Source organism: Sinocyclocheilus grahami, unplaced genomic scaffold (genome assembly GCF_001515645.1).
Source record: "Sinocyclocheilus grahami isolate Dianchi unplaced genomic scaffold, SAMN03320097.WGS_v1.1 scaffold489.1, whole genome shotgun sequence".
Lineage (NCBI taxonomy): Eukaryota > Metazoa > Chordata > Actinopteri > Cypriniformes > Cyprinidae > Sinocyclocheilus > Sinocyclocheilus grahami.
The window spans coordinates 131,127-150,633 of record NW_015505668.1 but is presented as its reverse complement, the minus strand read 5'-3'; the positions used below and the strand labels follow the sequence as shown (position 1 = coordinate 150,633).

The 19,507-nt window shown below is 38.6% G+C and overlaps 1 protein-coding gene and 1 long non-coding RNA gene across 2 annotated transcripts in view; both read right to left on the bottom strand.

Moving 5' to 3' along the window:
* spon1a (spondin 1a) overlaps positions 1-19,507 on the bottom strand; it is a 185,183-nt gene that overhangs the window by 74,395 nt on the left and 91,281 nt on the right. The gene's annotated exons all lie outside the window — the stretch shown is intronic.
* LOC107554006 (uncharacterized) lies at positions 16,515-17,051 on the bottom strand. The gene is made up of 3 exons (XR_001605024.1): positions 16,948-17,051; positions 16,807-16,873; positions 16,515-16,596 (listed from the first exon to the last, which is right to left on the bottom strand). It is a non-coding gene; the product is annotated as an uncharacterized lncRNA (long non-coding RNA).

The following is a 19,507-nucleotide window of genomic DNA, read 5'->3' as shown; positions in this document are numbered from 1 at the left end:
GATAAAAACAACGTTAAAAACAAAGTTAATCAATTAATATCTATTTTTAAGCATATAATAAGGGGGCTCAACCTTAACTTCTACCCTCATTAGTGCCTTCTTTAGTGTCTACAAAAACATTGCACACAACATTTAATTTCTTGTTCTACATGGAAAATAAGAGATGAGTCTTATTAAAGTACAGCTCCGCTGCACAAAAAAAAAAAGAAATCCTGTATTAATTAATATTAATCCAGAGTTTTATTGAAAAGTAGCCCAATTAAGGTTCAATCCCTACACCGGAAATCTTTTAATCTTCTTGTTGTCCTGAAACAAGTGAATCCAATCAGCAGCATCCAGCCAAGTGTCATTGCTAATTCATGCCTTTATCTTATTATTCATGAAATCCAACAGGGATCTTGGATAATTTGTCCTAGGTTCAGCTTTCTGTCATGTCACCACATGCCAAACAAAACAACAGGTGTGGAATTTTATCCCACAGGCCTCCACTGTGTCCTTCTTCATGCTTGAAGCTTTTGAGGAAGATGACAACTAAAATAAATATTGAACACCTGTCAGCATTTATATTAATAATTCTGTTTCTACATATGTATTAAAGCTCACTCAAAATGTTGTAATTGTTTACTCACTGTCTTGTTCTTTCAAACCATTATGACTTTCCAAAAAAACATTAAAGCAAAATAAAGGTATCATAAAAGTAGTCCATATGATTTGGCAATTTAACAAAGAGTGAAAAATGTAAGGGGGTCTGAATACTTTCCGTACCCACTGTATATGCCAAATCCAGCCTGTTCTCATTGTTTATGGGTATTAGTACATACCAGTAACATTTATACTCTCTCTCTCTCTCTCTCTCTCTCTCTCTCTCTCTCTCTTCAAAAAGCAGCACCAATGATGTGTTTCATTCAAAGTTCTGTATGCAATAATGCAATATTTTGTGTGAAGTACAAAGCAAAATGTAAGCATTTTTTCCATGACCCAAAACACAAAATATTGTTGATTAAAGGCTTGAATTTGAGTCTATTTCTCAAAAAAAAAAAAACGGCACTCATATTGATTCTTTGAATTTGGATTAGAGTGCACAAATAATATAATAATATAGCAATATTACATTATAAGTAACGGTTAAATGAGTGTTTTGCTGTTTATTTTTCTATCTGTATATTATTTTGTCTCTCTCTCTCTCTCTCTCTCTCTCTCTCTCTCTCTCTCTCTCTCTCTCTCTCTCTCTCTCTCTTCAAAAAGCAGTACCAATGATGTGTTTCATTCAAAGTTCTGTCTAGCAGTATGCAATATTTTGTGTGAAGTACAAAGCAAAATGTAAGCATTTTTTCCATGACCCAAAACACAAAATATTGTTGATTAAAGGCTTGAATTTGAGTCTATTTCTCAAAAAAAAAAAAACGGCACTCATATTGATTCTTTGAATTTGGATTAGAGTGCACAAATAATATAATAATATAGCAATATTACATTATAAGTAACGGTTAAATGAGTGCAGACATTTTATTCAATTTAAGGTTTTAAAGTGTTGTTTGTAATGCTTTGAAATCCCCTGCGTAAAACAAATATGAAACAAGAACACATCCATGATGGAGAATATGCACACACACACACACACACACACACATTTTGTTGCAGATATAGATATTGAAATAAATAGAAGGTAACAAAGTGCTTACTGCAAGTCTTCTCTTTTTAAGAATTGATATGGAATTTTCAGTTTTCACTGTAATCATAATGTGGCATATTTGTCAAAACTGATATGTCTGTATAAATCAAGTGGCAAACATTGACTAAATAAATAATAATGATTTTATAAGGTCTAAGTGTAAATCCAAAAGTAAATTCTGAGAAAAGAAGCATATTAGTGAATTGAATGAGCCAATGAGTGATCCTCTGCTGCCATCTAGTGGCTACAATTGCAATTTCAGGGAATTTACCATAGAAATACATTGGGCCATAATTTTAATAATCTAAGTGCATGGTCTAAAGCGCATGGCGCAAGTGCACTTAGGGTGTTTCCGAATCCACTTTTGCTAGTTTAACGACGGTCCAAAAGGGTTGCACCTATTCCCTTAAAGAGTCATGGGTGTGTTTTGGGTGTAACGTGCAATAAACCTATCAGAGTCTCATCTCCCATTCCCTTTAAAGGCCAGTTTCGTTCATACCATGGCAGATTCACTATTTACATGGCAGAATTTGCAAGAGCAAAGACTGAATGCTTCTCCAGAGAGGAAAGGTTCTGCTCATGCGCAAGGTTAAAGCGCGCGAGCAGACCATCCATGGGGCACAATAATAATCTTTTACATTGTAATCCTTTAATTTTTTATATTTCGTCGCCTTGGAATTATAAGGTTCTATCTGACATTTTTGTCAAAATTTAGTTATTCACATATACTTATTCGGTGACAACTTATTGTGTTTTTTTTTTTTTTTTTAGTTCTGTACATGTTGGGACTTTTTATTTAGAAAACAAAAAGGTTCTATCTACAAAGTCGAGCTCTAACTTGGTTTTATAAGGTTCTACCTTTGCGCCAATCAGAACTTTGAATGCACACAAGAGGACCAATCAGGATCAGCTTTCTTTGTCATGTCGCTGGACTTCTCCGCGACAGCAGGAAAGATCAAATGTTAAATATTAAAAATGTAAAATATTTTAATAATATATATATATTTTTCAATGTTTATTATCCCTTAAAGAACAGATTATATATATATATATATATATATATATATAATGTTAGTTTTCCGGAAATTTTTTTTTTGTTGTTGTAAAAAGTGTATAGGGTCGCTATCGACCGGAGGTAGGTCTATGTATAAGTGTAAGTATATATCTGATGACTGTAATTCACTGCAATTCACCTTTATTCCTCAAAGTGTCACTGTTTCATAAAAAAAAAAACGGCATGATGTTTCACACATAATTACCACAGGCATAAAGAACGGACATGAATGGCTTTACTGAAGAGCAATTACTGATGCAATGAAATATAAGTGTCACATTCATTTGATGGTGGATGTGGTGAATAGTGATCAAAATGTTGATTTTTGAAGATGTTGAAAACGATAGTTTTGAGAATATGGTTGAAACCGCAAATATGAGCCAGATGCTGAATAAGTACTCTCTGATGATGACAGTGATGGTAAAATCATCTGCTCAAATTAAACCCTTCCAAGTTTAAAAAGGTAACGGAATATGCTTTATTTTATTCCTTTGTAATTGTTATCAAAATATCAGAAGATATTTTTTCTTGCAGTTTAAAGTCTTAAAAATGTCTTAAATTTTACATAATTAAGCCTTGTATTTTACATAATTAATGTTGATTATGTATCTAGTCAGAAAGACTCATGAGCAGCAACCTTTTTATTTTGGGTATGTCATTTGTGTCTCCATGCCGAAAATGGGGGGTGACAGCAAAAGGGGTTAAAGGTCAAATGGTCAACAATTTAATTGATGAGGTCTTAATTACAACAATAAATGTTAACATGTTATCTCGGCCATACTGATCTCTAGAGAGTCAGATCCCAAAGTCCTGGTCAGATCAAGACAGTAGCTGCTTAAACTGTTCCTGCAGATATATAATCTGAAATATTTAATGAACAATTTGATTTACAACAGTGGTCCTAGATGTATAGTTGTTTAGAATGAGGAGATCAATCATATGATATGAAGATCAAGTGTATGTGTGAAACACTGCATATTATATTTTTCACGGCTGTGTCGAGGAAGGCACACGAGAATGATAGAATTAATATGAAGTTTAATAACATCCAAGACGTAGATAATCCACAGAGAATGAAGGGTAGACACACACCAACACAAACGTAATACTGGACAAAGAAACACTGAACAGAATGCAACTTATATGGGGAAGACCCAGGCGAGACCCAGGCCACAGCCATGATGGCGGCCCACGGTTGTGCCGATGGAGGGAGGAGCCATGGTGGAGAAAGGGCTGACAACTTAGCAGTGATACTTAAACATAATATATTTTACCTGCCCTTGTTATGTTATTTTCTAGTGCATTTTTTATTTTAATTCCTATTAATATTTTTCCCATTTATCCAACATTCAGTTTTTTCTTTAACTACATTTGGAAATTAATTATTTAATTAATATAATGAAACAAGCTTAAAGTGGTTAAGGGAACTTTAAAGGGTTAGTTCACTCAAAAATGAAAATTTGCCCATAAATTACTCACCCTCAAATCATCCTAGGTGTATATGACTTTCTTCTTACAGACGAATCCAGTCGGAGTTATATTAAAAATTGTCTTCGATCTTTCAAGCTGATTAATGGCACTCAGCAGGTGTTGCATGCATCAGTCCAAAAGAAGTTAAATAAAAAGCGCCCATCCATTAAAAAAACGTGTCTCACGCGGCTCCGGGGGCTGAACAAAGGCCTCATGTAGCAAATCGATGCGTTTCTGTAAGAAAAATATCCATATTCAAAACGTAATAATCACTTTTCCGGGCAGATGACTTTTGAGGTCAGCTTTGCGCATGCACCGCTCAGAAGTGACGCACGCGGAAGCGCAGGGGAGAGATCAAAACAAAACAACGGCCACTTATTAGAAGTACAAAACGAGGATTCGTAAAGAAGAATGTCGGAGGATTTCGATATAAGCCAAGAGGAGACTGGATTTCCTTTGCTAAAGTAAGGAAACTTTGCTTCCTTTGCTCATATTAACAAACGTTGGTTTTCACGAGACTCACCGGCACATGCGCAACGCTGAACTCATCTGCCCGAAGCTGCTTCCATGTACAACTGTTGGCGCAAGCTACATTAAAGTGATTATTACTTTTGAATATGGATATTTTTCTTACAAAAACGCATCGATTCGCTACAGGAGGCCTTTGTTCACCCCACAGAGCAGTGTGAGAGACTTTTTTATGGATGGGCACTTTAATCACACCAACTAAAATGGTACTGAAACTGAGCCGACACCACTGGCATTGGGCCACTCATCGGTGTGATTGTGGCCCAATGCTGGTCGTGTTGGCCCAGTTTCAGTACCCAGACTCAGGCCAGTACTGCCTAAGTGTTTCATTCCGCGTCGGTGTGATTGTGGCCCAATGCCGGTGGTGCTGACTCGGTTTTAGTACCCAGACTCAGTCCAGTACTGGCAGGGCTGGACTGGGACAAAAATTCGGCCCTGGCATTTTTTGGTCCAGGCGGCCCACCACCCTTTTGAGGTCAGCTTTGCGCATGCACCGCTCAGAAGTGACGCACGCGGAAGCGCAGGGGAGAGATCAAAACAAAACAACGGCCACTTATTAGAAGTACAAAACGAGGATTCGTAAAGAAGAATGTCGGAGGATTTCGATATAAGCCAAGAGGAGACTGGATTTCCTTTGCTAAAGTAAGGAAACTTTGCTTCCTTTGCTCATATTAACAAACGTTGGTTTTCACGAGACTCACCGGCACATGCGCAACGCTGAACTCATCTGCCCGAAGCTGCTTCCATGTACAACTGTTGGCGCAAGCTACATTAAAGTGATTATTACTTTTGAATATGGATATTTTTCTTACAAAAACGCATCGATTCGCTACAGGAGGCCTTTGTTCACCCCACAGAGCAGTGTGAGAGACTTTTTTATGGATGGGCACTTTTTATTTAACTTCTTTTGGACTAATGCATGCAACACCCGTTGAGTGGCATTAAACAGCTTGAAAGATCAAAGACAATTTTTAATATCACTCCGACTGGATTCGCTTGAAAGAAGAAAGTCATGTACACCTAGGATGACTTGAGGGTGAGTAATTTATGGGCTAATTTTCATTTTTGGGTGAACTAACCCTTTAACATTATTTTTGCTATATGAGTTTCAAGACATGCACACTAGCTTTGACATCTAATGACAAAACTTGACATGATTTTTGCGCTGCTAATTGCCAGAAAGGTTACATATTTAGTTGACATGCATAAGTACATGTAGACTTAACAAGGACACTGTAAAATATGTATTTTATTTTAGTTGGAAGTAGATGCCGACTCCAAGCTTTTGAATGGTATATGTAGCCTATAATGTTACAAAAGCTTTTTATTTCAGATAAATGCTGATCTTTGGATCTTTTTTATTGGATCTTTCTTACTGTTCAAAAAAATTTTGACTGGTAGTGTGTGTATGTATGTATGTATGTGTCACACTCAGGGGCTTCATGCACTCATGATTTTTAAGGGGGCACGAGTGGGGGGGTGGGGGCTCGTCATGCTTGTCATGTGACACAGCAGCCACAATAGCACTGTATAACTGATATAGGCTTATGTTTTGTTTTGTTTTTTTCCTTTTTATTCGAAATATTTCCAAACGTGTATCAGGAAATATCTCGATTCTCAAACATGTGTAAGTAAATGCGTTTTTGTACCAGATTGTTATTTGTGGGTGACAAAGTAGAGTAATAGTGTAAATTATTAACTACACATAAAAACCTGACTTTTTACTACCAGATATGGGTGTCATGCCATAAAATATTTTTAACACGACTGACTTTGTATTTAATGTGAATTTAATAACAATATTGTAAGTTAGGCTACTATATTAGGCTATAACATTTTCATTTTACAGAGAACAAAGAACATTTAAATTATCAAAGAACATTTTCACTTCAGTCTAGCCATAGTTCAGGCACTCTCAAAAACTCCCATTTAAATCACTGAAGCTGTTTACACTGTGAAATGAATATCTTACTTACATTCGTACGCACATCTGCACAGTCAGCGAGCAAGTGAACAAAACACCGCGTTTCAGCGATGACTCATCTGAACGCCTCTGATTGGTCATTGCATTCATAAGCTCAACAGACTCGTGTGTGATTGGTTATAATGCAGCGCTGTACAACCACTTCTGTCTCTGGCTCAGTGCCAGCCAAAGCGCGAACGCAGATTTGAATAGCAGCTGATGCTGTGTCGCACTAAACGATCTAATCACACCGGTGTGATTGTATCAAATATAAAAAATATTATTCGGCTATTTTTTGTCTTTTGGAAGCTGCATTTAAAATCCATTTGACTCAGAAATCTGAGGGGGCAAGAAAACGTGGGAAAAGCCTACGAGGAAGAAGTTGGGGTGAAGCGATCTTTATATAGGCGGAGCAAAATACTGCATCGCTCTGTCTATAGCGCATTGTGATTGGATGTTTACGCTGTCAATACAGGAGACAAACCAATGGGCCACTGGCTGCTCGCTGTCCGTGCGTGATGGTCCTCGGCAAAAAAAAAAAAAAAAACTTCTCAACTTCAGTGCTTCGACCCACCGGGAAAACGTCCGGTATGCCCGATTACCAATCCAGCCCTGAGTACTGGCTAAGTGTTTCATTTTTCGTCGGTGTGATTGTGGCTCAATGCCGGTGGTGTTGGCCCAGTTTCAGTACCCGACTCAGGCCAGTACCGGCTAAGTGTTTAAATTCTTGTCGGCGTGATTGTGGCCCAATGCCGGTGGTGTTGGCCCAGTTTCAGTACCCAGCCTCGGGCCAGTACTGGCTAAGTGTTTTATTTATCGTCGGTGTGATTGTGGCCCAATGCCAGTTGTGTTGACTCCGTTTTGGCAGCCGGACTCGGGACAGTGTATTTGGGCCAATTCTGGGGCGTCATTCATCCCATGTCCATGTTGACTCTGGCAACCACAGCCGGGCCAAGTTATTTCATCCGGCCTGCCGGATCTGGACCATTATCGGGCCAAACCGTTTTGGCTACCTGGGTTCCCATAACACACTATCAAACACTTTCGGTTGAAGATGCTCACCATCAAATAGATTGTGTCTCAGATCAGGGTCGAGGACTGGTTTGTCACAATAATTCCACGTATCTATCCTTCCTCAACACAGGAAGTTCCTGAGGTTGCTTTCGGGGGTGAAGCATATCAATATCGGATTCTTCTCTTCGGCCTATTACTCTCACCCCTCACTTTCACCAAGTGTGTGGATGGTGCCCTGGCTCCGCTGCGACTCCAGGGCATTTGCATACTGAATTACATCGACAACTGGCTGATATTAGCGTAGTCTCAGCAGCAGGCAATTCGGTATTGAGATATCATCCTCACCCATATGAAAGAGGTGGGGTTGAGACTGAATGCCAAGAAGAGTGTGTTTTCTCCAGCTCAGAGAACAACTTATATTGGCGTGGTGTGGGATTCAACGACAGGCACTCTGTCTTCTGCTTTTAGTGAATTGATTCTCACAGCCGTAAAGGGAGTGAGAGAAGGCCAGTCACTCACTGTCAAACAGTTTCAGAGCATGTTAGGTCTAATGGCAGCTGCGTCCAATGTGATACCTTTTGGCCTGCTATACATGAGACCTTTTCAGTGGCTCAGGACCAAAGGGTTTTCCCCGAGGGACAACCCACTGATCAAGGTCACACAGCGATGCCTTTGTGCCTTAGACATGTGGAAGAAATCTTGGTTCCTGTTTCAAGGCTCTGTGTTGGGGGCTCCTTGTCATCACATAATGCTAACGAAGGACGCCTCCCTCACAGACTGGGGAGCAGTCATGTGCTACATTTTGTGCTCACGTAGCACATAAATTCCCTGGAGATGCTGGCCATGTTTCATGCAATGAAACACTTCTTTCCAGACCTGAGGGGCCACCATGTGCTTGTCTGCACAAACAACACATTGGTTGTCTCCTACATCAGCCGCCAGGAGAGTCTGCGCTTGCGCCCACAGTACAAATTGGCTCACCAGATCCTCCTGTGGGCTCAAGGAAAACTCCTCTCACTCAGAGCAATTTACATCCCTGGACACCTGAAACAGGGAGCAGACATCCTGTCGAGTCAGGGGCTAAGGCCCGAGCAATAGAGGCTCCACCCCGGGGTGGTGGAGCTCCTCTGGAGGGAGTTCAGTCAGGCAGAAGTGGATCTATTTACGTTGCAGGAAATGACACACTGGCCACTCTGGTTATCACTTTTACATCCGGCTCTGATTGGGCTGGATGCCATGGTGCAGACATGGCCGAGGCTTCGTCTGTATACCTTTGTCATATCCCTTCTTGACGGCTCTCCCTTGGAGATTCCGATCAGGAAGGACCTCCTCTCTCAGGCAAGGAACTCCATTCTTCACCCCCGCCCGGAGTTATGGAAACGGTGGGTGTGGCCCCTGAGGGGGCTCAACTCATAGCTTCTGGTCTCTCAACTAAGGTTTTTGAGACCGTACTCCAGCCCAGATCTCCCACCACAAGGAAACAGTGTGAAAAGGGAGAAGAAAAGTGTTTATTACATTTGAAATATGGATATTTATCTTACAAAAATGCATGGATTCGCTACATGAGGCCTTTATTCACCCCTCAGAGCCGTGTGAGGGACGTTTAATTATGGATGCGTGCACTTTATTTCATGTCTTCTGAACTGTTGAACTTACCCCCATTGAAAGACTTGGAGGTGCCAGGACAATTTTTAATATATCTCCGATTGGATTTGTCTGAAAGAAGAAAGTCACATACACCTAGGATGCTTTGAGGGTGAGTAAAACACCGGCTAATTTTCATTTTTGGGTGAACTAACCTTAACCCTCTTAGCGCCAAAGTTGCACAATTGCGACAAGACGTCATACTTAATCAAATAGACTGTAGTTCCTAATATGGTGTAATATCTCATTTGTATTCCCTACCGCTAGATGGCAGACATGTAGTACTTCAATTCTAGACCAAAATTTCGTCACCTTCCTATTCAAAGTGTTTTTTTAGATTTGTGAGAGAAAATCGCCAAATGGCTAATAAAAAGTTGTACCGTAAGGATGTGTTGCAAATGTTATTCGCCGATTCTGACTCTGAAGGAGAATATTTGCCTTTTGGAAATGACGATCGGTCGTCTAATAAGCTCAATGGTGCCGCCGTGCAAGGTGCGAGTGTTCACGAAGCACAAACAAGTGATAATTTCGACCCTTTGCCCAACGGGGATGGGGGTGGCAGGGCAATATATATTATTTCCTGAATATTACTGATGAACTGATCAAAAAGTAGGCTGCTGTTCACATGCATTTTACTACTATATAGTATAGTAATATAGTAATAATTTAGTATTTTCTCCTAGTTTTATTGTTGGTTTCCTCTTTTCTGGTCATTTGGAATGAGGATAAAAAGAAAAAAAGAAAAAAACATGCAAATAAGTTCAAACATCAATTCAATATCTATTATTTCCTGAATATTTCTGATGAACTGATCAAAAAAGTAGGCTACTGTTCACATGCGTTTTACTACTATATAGTATAGTAATATAGTAATAATGTAGTACTTTCTCCTTTTTTATTGTTGGTTTCCTCTTTTCTGATTATTTGGAATGAGGATAAAAAGACAAAAAAACATGCAAATAAGTTCAAACATCAATTCAATATCTATTATTTCCTGAATAGTATGACATTCAAGAGGGCCGCCCCTGATGACGTCATAATATGCAAATTAGATGAGTATATTTACACCCCACATAAACTTTCGGTCATGCCCAACATTTCTCTAATTTACATTTGATTTCTATCTTTAAGCCCTTTCAAGCCACAAGCTCTTGAAATCTTGATGTCAAAATCCAGCATTTTTCCAAAAAACCCTGGCACATAAAGGGTTAAGTCCAGTACTTTGTTATAACTGAAAATCCTGTGCAGACAGCACATTTTATTTTTATTTTTATTTTTACATGAGTGCAATAAATATTTTGATTGGAAAAATTTGAATTGTGTGAGAGAAGCGTGATCTCAATTACCATGGAAATAAATCATGATTCACATTTGAACAAGAATCGTGCAGCCCAAGACCTGGGTATGTCCCTAAATTGCCCACTAACACGCCAAGACCCACAGTTCTGCAGGCCTTCTGTCCTCCTTCCTTTCGGGATCCAGACCAAGAGAGGCTTAACTTACTGTGCCCAGTAAGAGCACTAGATGCTTACATCCACAGAGCTGCCATGTGGCACAAGTCAGATCAGCTGTTTGTGTGCTTTCATGCCCCCAAAAAAGGGTCTCCGGCCACCAAGCAGATGCTGAGCAGGTGGGTGATCGAGACCATCTCACTTGCCTACAAGGCCTCTGACCACCCAAAGTGGTCCACACATATTTGTCTGCTTCTACAATTTAGACCTGGTTCCTCCCCAGGTTCTCAAGTCCTCATGTCCTGAATTGTGTTCACCTGACACACACTGGACCGGGAGTTTGTCATTCTGGCACAGTGGGCATTCTTGTTCCCATAGTGTTTTTACACAGCTTGAGTTCCCTGATGGGGAATGTCTCGGGATATGCTTGTAACCATGGTTCACTAAGGGGAACGAGACGCTGCGTCTCTCTGCCATACATCCTGCATCCCTGTCAGCGCTACTTCAGCCTATCAGAAGTTTATCTGTGCTGCTTCAGATGCACTCTTATGCTTCCTGGGGTGTATTCCAGAAATGAGGTTAAACAAACTCTGAGTTAAAACTTGAACTCTGAGTTGACTTACCCTGAGATTGGAAACTCTTGAGTTTTCGGTATTTCAGAATAGCTGAACAGAGTTAGTTCAATCCACTCTGAGTAGGTTGACTCTGAGTTTAACGAGTCCACCACGACTATGAAAAGCCATGATCAATGGAGTTCCGAAATTACGATTCACCATAGCAACAGCTCCCGTCAAAAAGACTTCTGCATACTACGGAATACGTAGCTTTAATTCTAAATCAATGTTATCAGGTGAAAACTGGCAGAAAGGTAATGTATTGAATTAATATTCATTTTCATGGTATCCCATGGGCAAACACAAAAAAGGAAAAAAAAATGTGGCAGCAGAAAAAAATTGCTGTCAGGTAAAGCTTCAAGCGTGAAATGGGTGTAGGCTAACGTTACATGACTTTACAAATATTTGACATTCAATAAATATCATTCAGTGTATATCTATTTCAATGTGCAGCAGATTTTTTCACATAGTCTAGTGCTTTTTCACATAATTAAATGTTCTCTAATCCAACATGCTACATTTCTTAAGTAGGGTAATGAAAAACATTTGACTTCTATTCAGAAGCCAACAGCAAGAAGGCAGAGGCTTGTAAAATGGGAGGAGAACCTGCACCAGCATCACTGACAGATGAAGAGGAGATGGCCACAATACCAATATTAAAATCCAACAGGGAAAATAATAATTTGTTGCTTTTGTATTTGTAGAACATAAAGATGACCAAATACATTGTGAATAATTTGTGTTTATTTAACAGCTGTGTTATGGCATATATCTTGCACTACCCTTCCATCTGGCATCCTTCCATTCCATACAGTAATCAGCTTCATTTTCTGAAGGTGCGATGGTGAGAATATGTGTGTAATCAATGCATCCAACCACACTGGAAATCCTAAAGGAAATCCTAATTATTAGGTTACTTAGAGGTTGCAACCAGATGTTATCAAGTGAACGCCATGTAAAAATGGTACCGTTCAAATAAATATGCATGTGGATATGGCAAAATAAATTAAATCAAATTAAATTCTCTCTTGATGTAAATGTAACTCCCTGCGAATTAATGCAGCCTCCTCGTCTACAGGATCACGTATAAAAAGTCATGCCATTTTTGTCACATTTACCATGTCTGCATGATGAAAATGAAAGTGGTCTGGTGAGAAAAATTATATTGTTTCCATTTTCATTAAGATTATTTTTCTTACCCCACTGGCAATTCATTTTACTTGTTTACCCCAGGAAACAAGACAAAATATTATATTTTTTTCTTATATAGAAAATGAATCATGATTTGAGAATTTTTAGATATTTGTACTTGAAATAAGGCAAAAATCTCAGCAATAAAAGCAATTTTTGCAGCGTGAATGAATGAATGAGGTATTTAAACATTGCTTACGTTTTAAAAATGGGGAGGAGACCGAAAGAAACTCTGGGTTTACCAAAGAAAACCTGCTCCCGACCAGGTTAGGTTCACAGAGTAAGTTACTATGGTAACTTACCGAGAGGTTTAGTTTAGTCTTTTACTGGAACCAACAACCCTGAGTTTCCCTTTTCTGGGGTTAACACACTGAGTTTCCAACAAAACCCGCTTTCTGGAATACACCCCTGGTCACTTACGTCATGTGCCCACCCCGAGACATCTTGCTCCTCCATTGGACTGATTAGACACATACCTCAAAACTTGGTCACGCAGAGGCGTTCCAATAGCATTTTGATGCAGTGTCTCTTTCCACTTAGAAAACCATAGCTACATTTGTTTGGAGATGTTTTTAAAACTTGTTATTGTCTATGCAACAATAAGTATATGTATGTGTGTTAGAATCAAACTTTAAAATACATGAATACTCATGAGATCACACTGGCAAAGTCATACTGTAGCTTTGTGTGAAGTCTTTATATATTGTATATGAATAATATGAATTAGAAACTACTTATAGACTTTGGTACATTTAGGGTGTTTTTTTGTAATTTTTCTTTACAATATGTAATTTGTAAGTACAAGAGGAGTGTGAACATTCTTCAAAACATTTGCAGAACAAAGAAAGCCATATGGGTTTGGAACAACATGATTGTGAAAGACAGAAGTGATTACAGAATTGTGATTCTCCCTTGAAAACCTATTCCTTTATTCCTTTTATTAAGAAATAAAAATAATCCTTTAATAATAGTGGAGGCAGTGCTATCTTTCATATCTGTCAGCTTTTGTGATAAATGGAGCAACGCTTTCGGTTAAAGTGTCCACAATTTCAATCCTTAATGGTGAGCTGATTGATGTCTAGTACATCAGAAGGGCAGCTGAGAAAATATATTGACAGTGAATCTGATGAGACAGCAGCTGCTTTACGTTCCTCTGGCTGTCCTCAGTCATTAGAGACATTTGAATATGTCACCGTTTCTCTGGAGAAACCTTTCTTATCCTGTCATAAGCCAGACAATGTTTACAGTGGCCAGAGGGCAAAAGGAGCAAAAGTTCACGAAAATACTACAGATGCACAGAGCCGTTCGTTGTGGTTGCTGATCGTGTCAGTGTGCCCATGAAGATCATGTCTGGAGCTTAGCTGTGCTCAGGGACTCCATGATGGCTTTACATTAACATGAACAGGCTGTCCAAAATCTGAAGGGAAGTGTAAAACAGCTGGACGGAGCTTCGAGCTGCCTCACAGGACATGATGTCTAGTGAATGGGTGCATTAAAATGGAGGACAGAGGGATGAGTGTGGTTTGACAGGCAGATGGGCAGATGGTTATTTCTTCTGACAGAACACAAGGAGGATCAGCCATGTGCAGAATCTAAATGAAAATCGTGAAAGCAGTAATAATCACATTTCCTTAAAAGAATAGTTAGCAATTAATTCAACACCGGCTCATTGGAAAAATGTGCTTCTACTTACAAAACTCCAGACATAAAATTCACTGCAGTTCCCACCTAAAATGAACACTAGTGGCAGTAGAACACTAACAACTTATTTATTTTCACACAAATTGTGATAACAGGGTAGATTATTGATTAATAAAGACTTGCTTTTGTGCAGTTCCTTGCACAATACTATGTTATGACCTCAGAACACTTTTACCATATTGCATGATTTGCAAACTACTAGATTTTGATGTTCACTCAACATAATCAGCTCCATATTTATGGCTTTTCTGACATAGTAGAGCCACGGTAGCTTGTCTGATACAGCATTGCACTTATGTGTATCTACACTTGTCATTCATGTTATGACCTCAGAACACTTTTACCATATTGCATGATTTGCAAACTACTAGATTTTGATGTTCACTCAACAACTGACATAGTAGAGCCACGGTAGCTTGTCTGATACAGCATTGCACTTATGTGTATCTACACTTGTCATTCAAAAAAAAAATACAGTCCAGGTTAATTTAGCATTTACAGTCATTTTTAACACTAAACCTAATGATACAAAACAAAAGCCATAAGGATACAGTTACAACCTGACTGGACACACTTGTATGATATATAATTTGAAAACTTACTGAACATCCAAAACAATGCTGTGTACTGGGCTAAATGCACTTGTATGCGTGTACATATGGTGGCATTTTGACCAGCTTATTACTCACAAAGAGCTTATAAACTGTGTATAGTAGTTAAAACAGCACCAAGAATTCCTCTGTTGCACACACACACACACACACACACACAGGTCTGCTGCATTGAGACGGTGGTTCTGACACGTACTGAAACTTTAAAGGGGTCATATGACGTTGCTAAAAAGAACATTTTTTTGTGTAGTTGGTGTAATGCAATGGGTTTATGCAGTTTAAGGTTAAAAAAACCACACTATTTTCCATATAATGTACATTATTGTTTCTCCTCTATGCCCCGCCTTTCTGAAACGCGTTGATTTTTACAAAGCTCATCGTTCTAAAAAAGCGAGGTGGGGTCTGATTGGCCAGCTATCCAGTGCGTTGTGATTGGCCGAATGCCTCAAGCGTGTGACGAAAATGTTACTCCACTTAACATACTGTGATGCCGTTTCCCAGCAGGACGAGACAAAAACATTAAAACCCATTACAAACGAGGCATTTGTTGCATCCAGTGGGGACATAATTACTGATTATAATGACTTATACTGTCTTTACATGTTGCGTGGCATATCGCGCTGTGTAAACATAAAACCATGTCTGCATTTGTGATCGGATAAACAACAAACCTACTCTACACTGCTCAAAACTCGCGTTTGAATCATCAGTAGCAAATAATTTAAATATAAAAACCGTACTTACAGGCTGCAAGTCAGTAGCGCCAGACTGTCCTTGCAAAGTTGGAACTGCCCAACTTTATAGAAACAGCCTTTGTGCCACAGACGCATTGTAGGCTACTGGTTCAGGACTGGTTGCTTATCCTCCATAAAATGTGCCACACACATCTGAATATTTGGGTTGAACTGTTCTGGAACAGTGTTGTAAATACAACTTAACCACTGATTTCTAGTCGTGTCCTCTTTTGGAAGGCCAAACAAAGTAGTTTCGCTTTTAACAACGAAACACACAGCGACTCCACAACATGGCAGTGGCAGCAACAGCAAAAATTAAAGTTACGCCTTCTTTTTTTTGCATGAACATTTGGGCGGCATTATGCAATCTTCCCACATTGTGACGTAGACATATGGGGGCATGTTAGAATGAGCCGTTTTAGGTAGGAGTGGTTGACTCTGAACTTTTATAAAGAATATCTCTTTGGATTTGAGACTTTAGTCTTTGCAACTTTACAGATCTTCTTTATGCACCAAGAGCTTGTAACACTCCAAAGAGAAAGGAAAAATTGAAATCGCATCATATGACCCCTTTAGTGGGCAACATAGCTCCTATGATGACAAGAACCAGGTATGCTTGAGCATGCTGTTTTTGGTTCATTTAAATGTCTTTGGTCCATGTTGCTTTCACATAAATCAGTTGGTAAAAGTGTTGCGAAACATGCAAGAAAGTTAATTATGTGTGTGTGGTAATTCATCTTACTAACACTTTCATTTCAGCCTCCCAAAAATCAGTAATTCAACTTTCACAATCAGTGAAGATTCAGAGTGAAGTTAGTAAAGTGAAGTGAAGTGCAGAAATAACTGAGGTCACTTTACTTTCAATGATCCCTTTGTCAGTCATTTTATTTTTTTTGTTTGTTAGTTACAATATCCTTCCTCATAGACGGTGGCAGATCTGCTCACAAACCTGTCAACACATTTTAATGTTGTTTTGGTAGATGTAAGTTTCAGGTTCTAGTGAAATCTTATGCTTTTAGACATTTTAGTTTTAACAGCCTTGATGATTGGAAGTATATTATGGATTTTAATTCAATCTTTATAGATCTATGCATAACTGCAAGACAACTGCATTTGAACCTCATTATTTGATATGAAGCCAGAGTGTGTCCATGAATACCATTTAGAGCAGCAGATGGTTTTGGGTGTGGGCAAAGCATCCATCCCACTTGCATGCTCCAGCAGATCTTGTACAAAACAAAACATCTGTTTCTACTTCTAGATCAGTGTGTAGGAACAAGCAAGGCTTGTTAATACTTACTACAGTGATTAAGTTGTCTCCAAGAGTACTTGATCCTCCTAGAAGTTTTAAAGCAGGTCTATACAGCTCCAGTCCTGGAGGACCAGTGTCCTATGGACTTTAATTTAAACCGTAATCAAACACACCTGCCTGTAATCTGCAAGTGAACTTGAAGAATTTGATTCATTTGTTCAGGTGTGTAATTAGAGTTGAAGCTAAACTTGGCAAAACCCTGGTTTACAGTGCTCTCAAGAATTCAAAGATCAAATGAGTTGTATATGTGTAAATATGATGCTTGAAAGTGCAAATATGCTGTTTGAAAGGCAAACCAAATAGTATAAGAGGAAAAAATAAGAAGAAAATCTGTGAAAATTTGCCATTCCTTGTGCTGTTCTTGGCTGGTTGTAACACCTGCCACCTTTCACAGGATCACAACACTAGAAAAGAACATCTGAAGTTTATTTTTATCACTATCCCTGATCATTTCAATCTGATAAAAGCTGTTTTAGATGCAGATCTAAAAGCAGTTTATTTTGTTCACTTTGCAAAGAAAATACATTGGGTCTGACAGCAAACCCATGACCCATGAGCAAGCATTGCTATTTCAGAAGCATAACAGAGGTGATTCAGATAAAAGTCTTAAAAGGGGTGAATAAAATACTACAACAACAACAACAATTTGACTACTATTATGAGTGTTAATACATTCTCATATTGCACAGCAAAAACACGTTTCAAACTAAAGCTAAACATTTCAGACCTTTAGAAAATGCAAATCATCTTTCCACTGCTAGGCTAGTGAATTTATGTAGCATAAACCTGCAAGCAGCAACAAGTGCATCAAACCATTATTTGAGATGCTCAATTTAACAGAACTAATTCTATGTTAGGGATGAAAGATAGTTTAACTAGCAAATTCTAGCTCAAACGAGAAATGTATATAAATAATTACAATTATTTATATCAGCTGCCAGTAGTAACTGTAGCAGAATTAATATTACCATCAACTAATCTGTACGTCCAGTGAACATTCAGTGTAATTTTATATAAACTAAATATTATATAAATTATATTTTCATGGCCACAGAAAATACTTTCTTACAGTACTACTGCATTAGAGCATGTAACACAATTGGATTGTAAAAGGGACATTATCCACAAGCATTGACAAAATAGGAAACTCATGTACTTTGGGCACAAAAGTTTTATTAACTAAACACTAACACAAACTAGTCTAACAAAAATACATACACACTCACACATACATACAAAGGTGAGTTAAAGTGCATGAATGAAACCAGAGAATGCAGCTATGGAAAATGAGTCAGTTAACCACCTGAGTGAAACCATCAGCACCGTTTTACAACGGGGTCTACAACTTATACTAAACCTCTGTTTCATTTAGTTAAATGTGCAATACTTGCATTGCCTTGGCCATTGAACAAGTGTATGGATGCAGTCTCAGATGAAAGTCTTGATGATTTGAAGGCTTGATGGTGTTACAATTGCGATCACGTTCTTCCGGGTTTGAAGAACGTGAGGGGGGAGGTCCCGCAGGTCACGGTCGGACTGGATTTCCAAGAGAAAAGGGAGTATGAACACAGAAGAAAAGAGAAGAGCAAGGTCACTGATGTGAGGCCTTTTAACTTCTATGGAGGTCACACCTCCAGGGGGTTGGTGAGCCAATGGTGACTTAAACTTTCAGAGGGAACGTTTATGACTCTTTGTCTTCGAGCATGGTATTTTGCATATGTAACTGGATTGGGTGTTGATGCAAAAACTATGAAAGATTCCCAGAACACTAATATGTTGCATGGGTATCAACATATAATATACATTCTCATTTACAAAATTAAAACATGAATTTGTAGAGACCAAACATGGTATAGTGAGTTTACATTAAAGCTGCAGTCCGTAAGTTTTGCCTCTTTGTCGCCATCTCTGTTTGAAAACCTGAAATTACAGCTGTGTGTGGAATTATCTAGCTTGTGTGGGTCGGCACGGCTCCAGCGCGGATTAATCTGATGTTCTGAAGAGTATGTGTGGCAGTCAGTCACTGCACCGGTGTGAATATTTACTGTACTTCGCAATAACAGATTCTAGCCTAAGTCTTGGAATATGACCCAAATATAAATTTTCACCATATATTGCCATCTGAACAAGTAAGTAACAAGTCTGCCATGTTTGTTCTGACCAACTGAGGAAAAAAGCATTACCATAAATCTCGCTACCAATAGTGATTAAATCTAAAGATCGGTTAGCTCATATCACATCAAACCGTTCAAATTATTATTATTGTTATACTTTATTCTCAAATGATTAATATTAACAACATCAGCATTGGTGACCATGAGTATAGTGTGTATTAGCATGTAGATTTCAATTTCTACACAGTCTAATCTAATTGTCATACTCTTCGAATTTCATATTAAGAAATTATTTTAACCCAAAAAGTTAAAACCACAAATCTTTGTAATCCCAGGCTATCTGTAATCAGAAGCACATTTATAACTGGAATATAATGTAATTTAATTTACATGTGTTTCATAAACACATAATCCTTTATGGATTACAATCCGCC